Source organism: Octopus bimaculoides, chromosome 4 (genome assembly GCF_001194135.2).
Source record: "Octopus bimaculoides isolate UCB-OBI-ISO-001 chromosome 4, ASM119413v2, whole genome shotgun sequence".
Taxonomy (NCBI): Eukaryota; Metazoa; Mollusca; class Cephalopoda; order Octopoda; family Octopodidae; genus Octopus; species Octopus bimaculoides.
The window spans coordinates 31,110,482-31,121,390 of NC_068984.1; positions in this window are offsets into that span (position 1 = coordinate 31,110,482).

Genomic DNA, 10,909 nt, shown 5'->3' on the forward strand with positions numbered 1-10,909 from the left:
GGATAATAGGTTTCAAATGATGATGGCAATCTATATATATGGGTATCTCTACTAAAACATTGAAACTCTAATATAAAAAGCAAGGTATTTTCCTTTACAGATTTATTTAACCTGTGTATTCATTCTGGAGTTCTCATTTTGAACCTGGGCTCTCATTCCTAAGGTATTTTTCGATGTTGTTGTTGTTGTTGTTGTTGTTGTTGTTATTATTATTATTATTATTGTTATTATTATTATTATCATTATTAATATTATTATTATTATTATTATTATTACTCAGGTCATTGCTGGAATCGAACTCGGAATCTTGGGGTTAAGAGCGCGGATTATTAACCCCAAGACTCCGAGTTCAACTCCAGGCAGTGACTTGAATAATAATAACAATAATAATAATAATAATAATAATAATAATAATAATAATAATTATAACATCAAAAAATATCTTAGGAATGAGAACCCAAGTTTGAAATTTCCCCAAGACACCTGATGAAGGCTGGAGGGTATATCAGCCGAAACGTTGTGATAACAACAAAGAAGATGGGGGCAAATATCCTTCAAATGTAATGGAAATAATGCCCATAATTCCTCATCTCTTAAATATAAAACTGTAATATATATATATATATATATATATATATATATATATATATACATATCCAAAGATATATATACATACACAATCAAATTTAGGGAATGGAGCAGGTAAAATCCAGGCTACATGTTTCCTAATGAATTGATCCTACACCTGGATCTTTGGATCTTACATTTACATATCATTGGATATATATAAACCCTGCCTCACCTCCTCTGTTCTTCAATCAGCTTCAGCTACTCATTTTTCTGTCCATAGGACCCCCTTCGGCCATATATTACAATGGGATTGCACCTACAAAGTTATTCTCCAAGGCACAAGTCCGGGCAAGGTTGTTTATGGAAGACCAGCAGTCGCCCATGCATATCAGCCTCCCCTCACCATGCCACCGATGTTATCCAAGGGAAAGCAAAGGCCGATACAGCTTGGCACCAGTAACGTCGCAACTCATTTCTATAGTTGTGTGAACTGAAGCAACGTGAAATAAAGTGTCTTGCTCAAAAACACAACACGCAGCCTGGTCCAGGAATCAAACTCACAACCTCACAATCGTAAGCTTGATGCTCTAACCACTGAGCCATACGCCTTCACTTCTGTCCATACCTTCCTGAATTATCTCGAAATACTGAGCTTCTGTTTCTTGCACAGCCTTTTTGATACTCCTATCCATTTTGCTACAGCGTTCAAAAATTGATCCTTGAAATATTGATATTTAATGTGCAGATTTCCTTGAATTTCTGTAAATTTTTTTTATTAAACGCTTTGAAGATGTTGGATCATTTAAATATCATGAATATGTCATATTCCTTGGAAAGATTTCATTGATTTTTCATTTTGTTTCTTACTGTTCTAGAAGATGATATTGTATTAGTGATGTCACTGGTGGTTTCAAGATTTTGTTTCCTTTTAACATATGAGGCTTTACATAAATGGCCATTTCAAGTTATTGGTTTGAAACGAATATTTTCCTCGTGATTAGAAATGTTTTTCTTTCTTTTATGATTTCATTGTAATAGTTTTATTTAGCTTCAAGTATTACTACATTCCTGGAGTGAGGCCAGGAAATTGGAGTGCACAATATTGATATTCAGATATCTATCATTTCTTTCGACACTTGTATCATTCACCAAAACACCCACCACTACCTATATGAAATCCATAACATTATGAAAGACAAAATATGTATTAAAGCTTTGTATGATGGATCTAGAGGATATTATGAAAGTAATTCCATTGGCTTGGTACATTCTTAATGTTGTTTCAGAAGAAATAAAAAAGAAAACAGGAAAGGAAGAAAAAGCAAAGAACAAATTTCTTCTTCTTCTTCTTCTTCTTCTTCTTCTTCTTCTTCTTCTTCTTCTTCTTATTATTATTATTATTATTATTATTATTATTATTATTATTATTTTTTATTATTATTATTATTTTCATTAGCATCTTCTTTCAATCCTGTTTCCATTTCTTGCTGAATATCTTCATGACACTTAGAGCAGAGAAACGTACTGTATACATTGGTAGGGGGAAAAAAAGAAAGAAAATTCACAGCGGAAATGCTCTTCCAATACATACCAGTAGACACTCTTTTGCACTTCCTTCATGGATGGTAAGCCAGGGACCATTCTTAAATAATTCTCAGTTCCTTTTTTGATCATTCCAAGTGTTTCTACAATCACTGGTGCTGTAACAGGCTTTAGATGCCACATCTTTTCGATTTCGATTTGCAAATCTTTATATTTTCTGAGCTTATCAAATTATTTTGCTGAGATATTATGGTCACAGAGTATGCTCATGCCACACAACAATATCTGGTTGATTTGCTTTGATGGTCTGGTCTGTACATACTGGGAAATCCCAAAGAATAGTTATATTTTCTCCCTCAGTTACAGCCTCAGGTTAGTGCTTGCACCATTTGTCAGCAGTTTTGATTTTATAATGCTGACACATTATCCAATATAGATATTAGCCAACTCTGTCATGTCTTGATTTGTACTACACAGGTGCTAAAACCTTACATCCAGAGATTAGGTGGTCTACTGTTTCTATCCCATTGTTGCAGTATCAGCACTTTGGGTCTATACCATTTTTCATTACATTGGCTTGATAGTTCTGGGTCAATAAGCTCTGATCTTGGGCAGCCAGGAGAAAGCCTTTACTCTCTGCTTTTAGCCCTGAACTCCATAGCCACTGATGAGTGTGCTTCTGGCCAACATCAGCTTGTTTGCTACAGACCACATATTTGCCAAGCAGAGGGTTTTGTTCCTACCTATCAGCCAATTATTCAAATGCATTTTGCTTTGCTATTGAGTTCACTTTCTTTTGTGACTACAGTTGCTGCACTTTCCTCATGCTGTTCAACTTGGGTATTTTGCATAATGTTTTGCACTCTTTCATAACAGAATGAAGCTTCTTACATCTTCCATGGTTTTCAACGAGCTTTAGCATCCAGGCACTAGATGTTTCAAGATATTTTGCCAGTCCAATTGTGGTGGTTTTGTAAGAGATTTCAAATTGGATCAAGCCTCGACTCCTTCAGCTCTGGGGAGGTAAAGACGATCTGTGTCTCCCTTTGAGTGGTGCATTTCATTGAAAGTCAGCAGCTTATGGATTTTTTGTCAATCATCCTTATTTCGCTCATATTGCAGTTCAACACGTTGAACTGTAAATAACAACTGGAATTGTTAAGGAATTTATAGCTGGCACTTTGTAACGTGTATTTAACTCAGATTTTAGGACTGCACAAACTCTCCTGTAACACTTCTGCCTGATCTTCTCTTTATTGCATGTTGAATACCAGAGCCCTCATTTATTCCATGATATTTGTAAGTTTGTTCATGCTCAAGTTCTTTTATGACTGTCAACATTCAACACCACTGAATTTGAAGTCTTCAGTTTCCCTTTCTGGAAAGTGGTCTTGACACATTTATTCAGACCAAATTCCATCCCGATGTCATCACTGAATGCTTTCACAGTTCGTAGTAATCCTTCAAGCTTATTATCGTCTTTGCCATAGAGTTTTAAGTCATCCTTATAAAATATATGACTTATTTTCTTGTCACCATTTTATATCCATGCCCTTTTCTGTTGAGTTCACTTGTAAGGGGTATCAGGGCTATGCAGAAAATTAAAGGTGAAAGTGAGTCACCTTGGAAAATGTTGCAGTTGATATTAATATTTTTTGTGGTTAGTACTCCATTAGATTAGTATAATTGGAGGTTCGTATTTGACATTGACATGTTGTGCTTCAGTTTGAAATTACAGGAGAAATTTTGAAGATATCCATCGATTTCAAGATCCATGAATGTGTTATGCTTCTGAAGGCCTTCTTATAATCAATCCATGCAGAATTGAAATTTCTGTGTTTGTTATGACAGTTCTCAAGGATCATGTCATTGATTAAGAGTTGGTTGTTGCATCCATATGAACCTTGTCAGCACCATTTTTGTTCAGCGGGGAAAATATTGTTCTGTTCCATAAATTTGTATGTTGTCTCCACAAGGATGGATGTTAAAACTTTATACATGTTATGGGCTGATAGTTCTGGGGAAATTTGGTTTCATTATTCTTTGGGAGTAGGTAAATAATAACTCTTGCTAACCAATCAGGTTTTTCATAGGATCTCTCATTAAATAACTGGACTACCTTTTTGTGCGCACACAGGAGTGAAGCAAGCCAGAAATTTGGCACCCTATCATGACCAGAAGATTTCTACTTATGAGCCTTCTTGAGTGTCATCCTTAGGTCTGCTATTGTAATGTTTTCCCATGCTTGTTCTGGTAAGTTTTGGTAGGATCCTTCTGTGCATCTAATCCAGTCTACATTTTCATTGTAAGTCTTTTCATCACTCCAGATATTTTCCCAGAAGTTTTCAACCTCTTCCATGCAGGGACTCTTCAATGGTTATTTTCTCCCTCCCTATTTCTCTGTAGAATGTTTTTGCATTGGATGTGAACAGTTTATTTTGCTTGTAAAATTTGTTTCTCTTCTCAAATATTTGTATTCTTTGAGATTTTACTTGGATTTTTGCTGCAATATTTCTTTTGCTGAAAGTTCTTCTCTTGGTGAGAGTCTATGTTTTCTATTCCTCATTCTTCTTTTCTGGTTTTTACATCATTTCCACAGATTAGATCATTCAATATTGATATTTCACCTCTCATTATTTCAATCAGTTTTTCAATTTTACTTTTCCAGGTTGGAATTCTTCTCCGGTTTGCATTTTTTTGTTTTTTCAGAGGCATACAATTATCTTAGCGGCTGTATAAATAATTTCATTTAATTCAGTGAGATCTGGTTTTAGTTTTTGTATAATTTCCTTTGTTACATAGTTTCCAATTTGTTACAGTCACTTGCCGAGACAAACCCAGCATCCTGGGGCAAGTGAAGGATAAAAGATATTACATTATGACGGAAAGCTTGGTGGGGGGAGAGGTATTCATGTAATATAATCATGTAATACGACATAGACATTTAAATGGATAGGGTTTTTCTAAGGATGTGGGCAGTGCTTGTCGGCACAATCCTTTGGATTTCTCTGAGACCTGGTTCTCTTGGGATCTTATCTAGATGTTTCTGACATCCCTTCCTTATCTTACCTAGGTCACCTGCAATAACAGGAACAGTTCTCATTATTATTATTATTGTTGTTGTTGTTGTGGTTGCTGTTGTTATTATTATTATTATTATTATTATTATCATTTAAGACAAAGCATTTTGCATGCTGGGACAAACATTTAGAGGTATTTTGTGTCATTATGTTCTGTGTTCAAGATAGACTCTGCCTTTCATCTTTTTGAGGTCAAAGAATCAAGTACAAGTTAAGACAGGGGTTGATGTGATTGATTATCCTGCTTCCCTCAAATTCCAGGCCTTGTGCCTATATTGGAAAGGATCATTATTGTTGTTGTTGCTTTTATTGTTGTTGTTATTATTATTATTATTATTATTATTAGTAGTAGTAGTAGTAGTAGTAGTAGTAGTAGTATTAGTATTGTTGCCTTTGCACAGCTTCTAACGCCGGAGATGTACTACGGTGTCAGCTGTTCACTATCAGTGAACTAAGGTAACACATCTTATTTTTAGAGCACCTTCCGGAGTTTTTGAGCAGTTACAAGCAGTGCTATTTTCTGCCAGTGTTTGACCCTTATTGTAGCCCCTATTCTTCTTCTTCTTATTATTATTATTATTATTATTAATACCAATAAATGATGTGTTGTTTAATGTCCTATTTTTTCTCATGTACACCCAAAAGTAACTGAAAGTATCAATAACCAGTTTTACATATATTTACATAAATCTATATATATGTGTGTATAAAATATATATGTATTATAGAATTTCATTAAATATTTTATACACACAGGATAAATCCATAACAAAAATTAAATAATAAATGTAAGTAATAATCAAAAACAACTGAGTTGTTCGCAAACAGTGCAAAAATTGCTAATACATACCTGGCTTTGATACTGCACTCTCCTGATCCCAAGCAGTTACATTTGAAAATAGAATGGAAATAGAATGTGTACTTATTGAAACTCATCTTTAAACTGTTTGTTTTAAATAATTAATCCGCAAATCTCCATATAACAAATAAATATTACAATATTTATATACTGAACATGTGCAATTTTAATCTTAATGTATAAGATATATATACAGGGAGGTTTTGACTTTTAGACAACTTCAGTACATACAATATTTCTTGTTAGACTCTGTATATCATGATGGTCCTGACGTCTTGGATTTGAATTGCAATTGAGGAACTCATTTTGGTGAGCAATAATTCTAATCTTGTCTGGGTTTCCAACCCTGCTTATAGCAATATATAATTAACCGTGAGTGAAACTTGGATTTGGTAAGTAAATGCCACATTTTGACGGACTCTATCCTTGGCTTTTGTTTATGGAAATTGCAAAAGCTGATCTTATTAGAAATTTAAGTTTTGTAGTGTGAAGGGTAAGTTAGAATCAGAAGGCCTTAAACTGATCCGAGGAATCAGAACAATTTGTCCGACATCAACTCCAATCAATTTTTTTGCAGTTACAATTTTATACCTTGTGCTGTTATAATGACCGTTTTTGTGATCAAGATTTCTGAGTAACATTATTGGTGCTCCAATTTTTGATTTAATCTTATGCAGAGGAAGATCACTGATAGAAATTCTTCTCTTCGTTCCTGTGATACATTTTCTGGGGCTGCACGATGTTGTTGAGCATCTTGATGTAGAATTTCTTCTCTTCTTCCCTATGATAAATTTTCTCGGGCTGCATGACGTTGTTGAGCATTTTGGTGCAAAATTTCTCCTCTCCTTTCCTGTGATATATGTTCTCTTGCTATTTTATATTGTTGAGAGTCCTGTAGTCAAATTTCCGAGCTTCGTGCTTGACTTAAGTTAGCCCATGCTTCTCTCTATCATTTTTAAAGCTTTCATATCTGTGAACCTCAAAAACTTTTATTACCCATCAACCTATTACAGAAAATTAAACCTCCTTGTACTCCTAACTTTATTGTATTTTAAATACTTATTTTATTGTCTCTCATCTTCCTTCCAATCTTACTAATGGTATTACCCTTTTGTCTTGTTAAAATCCAACCATGTTGTCTGAGATACACTAACACGGGAGGGTATCATTTGAAGGAGATTTGGTTGCTATTTGTCGCACGTCGGGCGATTGCATAGATGTTTTGTTGAAGTATCAATTGCTGAAAAAGCAACAGGTAAAAGAAAAGAGTCCCCAATGTCGCCCACAGTTAGAATACTGCAACCTGAGTCTATGTATCTATGTACTAACTCTCCTTTTCCTTTCATCTATGTATCTACTGTCTCTCTCACTTTCTCTCTCACTTCCTCTGTGTCCCTCCTCTCCCCTACTTTTAATTTAACAATGTGTGCATGTATCTATGTATCTACTTTATTTTTAATCTATGTAATTCTTACCATCGGACTACAGGTAAAATTAGACTATTATTATTATCATTATTATTATTGATTTGTTTATTTCACTTTTATTTGAGTATTGAAAGCATAAAGGAAAATGATGAAATGTCAGGAAAACATTTGGAAAGCATATGGATATTCAGTTGCTTGGGCAACCATCGGCATTGTTCAAGACTATTTGGATACATAGACACCTGTTGTTATGTCTGGTTATTTGTATTTGTGTAACATTCCCTGTTTTTTTCTGTCCTTGTTTTCGTATACACTCGCTGCTTTCTTCCAAGGAATCTAATGCTCTTAGCTTAGTTTTCCCTTGGCCAGATTGGAGCAATCTGCAGTATAACCAGCCGAAATCATAGATGTTCCATGTGTTGGAATGATTTTTTTCATTGGTTCAGGAATTTTCAGAAGAAGCAGGATAGAGCAGGAGAGTTTTTTTTCTATTTTACCCTGTCCCTGAATGTATGTGTATGTATGTTGCATAAATCTCACCTTAAAAACATCGTTTATTATGCCTCATTTTTGTAATGTCATTGGATAATATGCAATCACAGATTATGAATGGTGGAATTTTCAACATCATAGATTAGAGCATGGGATGTAGTCTGTATGGGTGCATTTTGTTTCTGTTGTAGTGATCTTAGAAGCAATATTATTTAAGCGGGAGTAGATCTCTTTAACGTTGTGGAAATTAAAACATTTTTGATAGTTGTTAGGTGCTTGAGAACAACTTTCCAATAAAGAAGCAGAATGCTTCTAGGCACATTAGTGGTTACAGCTAAATTTGATAAAAGATTGACTCAGATTACTTTTTTTCTATATCTCAAGTTTGAGGTAGGAATTTTGCCATATACACCAAATTGTTAGTAAAACTGTTCTTGGTTGTGCCTCATTATAATGTCCATTGATATACTGGTGATTCTTTTGCTGTTGCCTGTGACTAGATATCTAATTATAGTCTGGAAGTGGTTGGAATTCATGTGGATGAAAATTTCTTTTGGAATAGCATTTGTCTCAGTGTCTAGGATAACATACAGGTAGTAGACCATTGTTAAGTTGGTGGCCACAATTATACTGAGGCTGAATTCGTTAAAAATACTTCTAAGATGCTTTCTAAACTTTTCGATCTCTTGGCTGCTTGTATGGCTTGAGATTGCCAAGCCATCATCCTTACGCTACATGAAAGTTTGCTGGAGGGTAAGATCTTTTGTGCCCCCAAAATAGATAACCCAATGAGATCAATGACATTGGCTCAGTCATAACTTCATAAAGTGGGTTTCCTTCTATCCTATTTTCATACAGTTCAATCCACCGTAAAGAAGAAGTGACTTCTTAGCATTCGTGGTTATTCTAATATTGAAGTCACTGATTCTAGTAAATTATTTCCTGAAGTTAGGAGCTTTCAGGAAGAGAAATTTTTTATAAGAAAGGGATATATTATCATAGTTTTCTAGTTGCATTTCATCCCAGTCTGCTGTATTCAATGTAAAGGTAGTCTTTCTGCAAAAGATTTAGGGCTTTGCATTCGACAGGCAGTCATTAAGTTTCTTGATTTTCTGTTTTAAGATAATTTAACATCCAACTGAAAATTATTTAAGTATGAAATATTATTGGGACACTTGAAGTAGAAACACCTATAACCTTGTGTTTTGCATCTATATCTGATTTCAGCATCTAATGAAGTTTAAGAACACTAGACAGAATTACCTTAGAGTTCAGAATAACTGCCCAATGCGATGATTACAATACAAGAATTATTATTTTCCATGACCAATTTGCTGAACTATATAGAAATATTAATGTGTTATACTTGCAAGGATACTCATCAAAATACAGATCCTTGTAAATATAAACTGCACTTTACATGAGATCCTGACATGAGGTAACACGATCTTACTACAAGTAATGGAATCACTGCTATATCTATTGATGAACATGGTGTGCCCTCAGAAATTAGAAGTATTGTAATTCACCCAAGAATACACCTACATCTCATATTTCTCTTGCTCTTTTGAACTTAAGTGTTATCTTCAAATATTTTTCATCAGTGAGCTTGGATGTCACAATGATATGCAGTATGTTGAATAATAACAAGCCTGCATTTGAAATAAGGTAACTATGCACATGTTCAACTGCTATCATCTTGCCTTGTGTGCAAGATGATAGCAACAGACAAAAGCTTATTCAACAACATTTAACTGATGCATTTGTCCCAGCTGAAGGTATTATTTACAGTTTGTAAGAAATGAATATTCTCAGTTGTAAATTCAACAGTACAATCGACAGATGGATAACCTTGCAGCTGAAGAAGACCAATATTTATTATACTTATACTGTATCTTATTTACAGTAAAAAAAGTAAGAAAATTCATAAAACATGGATTTCCATAAGTCTCACTAGTTATTATATTTAGAGTTGTTATTTTCATTGTTTTTGTTTTTACTGTTGGATATTATTCATATTGTTATTAAATATAATCATTATCATTATATTAGCGTCCAATTTTCCATAATTGCATGGGTCAGACAGAGTCATTAAAGCTGATTATCCATGGTCAGATGCTCTTTCTGATTTCAAGGCTTACCTATTTCCAAGCAAAATAATGTTTCTACATGGCTGCACCTGTTTTCATGAAAGATGATAAACAAGCAACATCTACAACTGCTGCACAATGTCCAGACAAAAGGAAACGATGTTACTCAGTAGAATTTCAATTCAAGATTGTTTTACACAATCCTAGGATTTCTTTTTTTAGTACAACTATGACTGACAAAGTCCATTTTCCAACTTCCATTCTTAAAGAAACTTTGTGCCTCTGGCCAATGAATCTGTTGAGACACCATAATGTAGCTTGCATTATAGTATGTTTTTTATTCTTTTATTCTTTTACTTGTTTCAGTCATTTGTGACTGCAGCTATGCTGGAGCACCACCTTGAATATTTTTTTTTTTAGTTGAAGCAATCCAGGAATTATTTGTAAGTCTAGTACTTATTGTATTGGTCTCTTTTGCCGAACTACTAAGTTAGATGGATGTAAACACACCAACATCGGTTGTCAGGTGACAGTAAGGGGAGAAACACAGATACAAAGAAACACACATATAAATATACATATACATACATACATACATACATACATATATATATATATATATAAAGAGAATGAATGGGAGAAAGAGAGCCTGCCGTATGTCGACCCAATAGAGGGACCAGCTATCCGAGTTGATAGTACCAGGGTAGATAAAGCAATTAAGAGTATGAAGACCGGGAAAGCCCCCGGCCCATCAGGAATCACTGCAGAGATGCTCAAAATATCTGGCAGTGTTGGCTATAGCCTAGTCACCCGTATTACGAACCAGGTGTTACACGAAGGAGTCATACC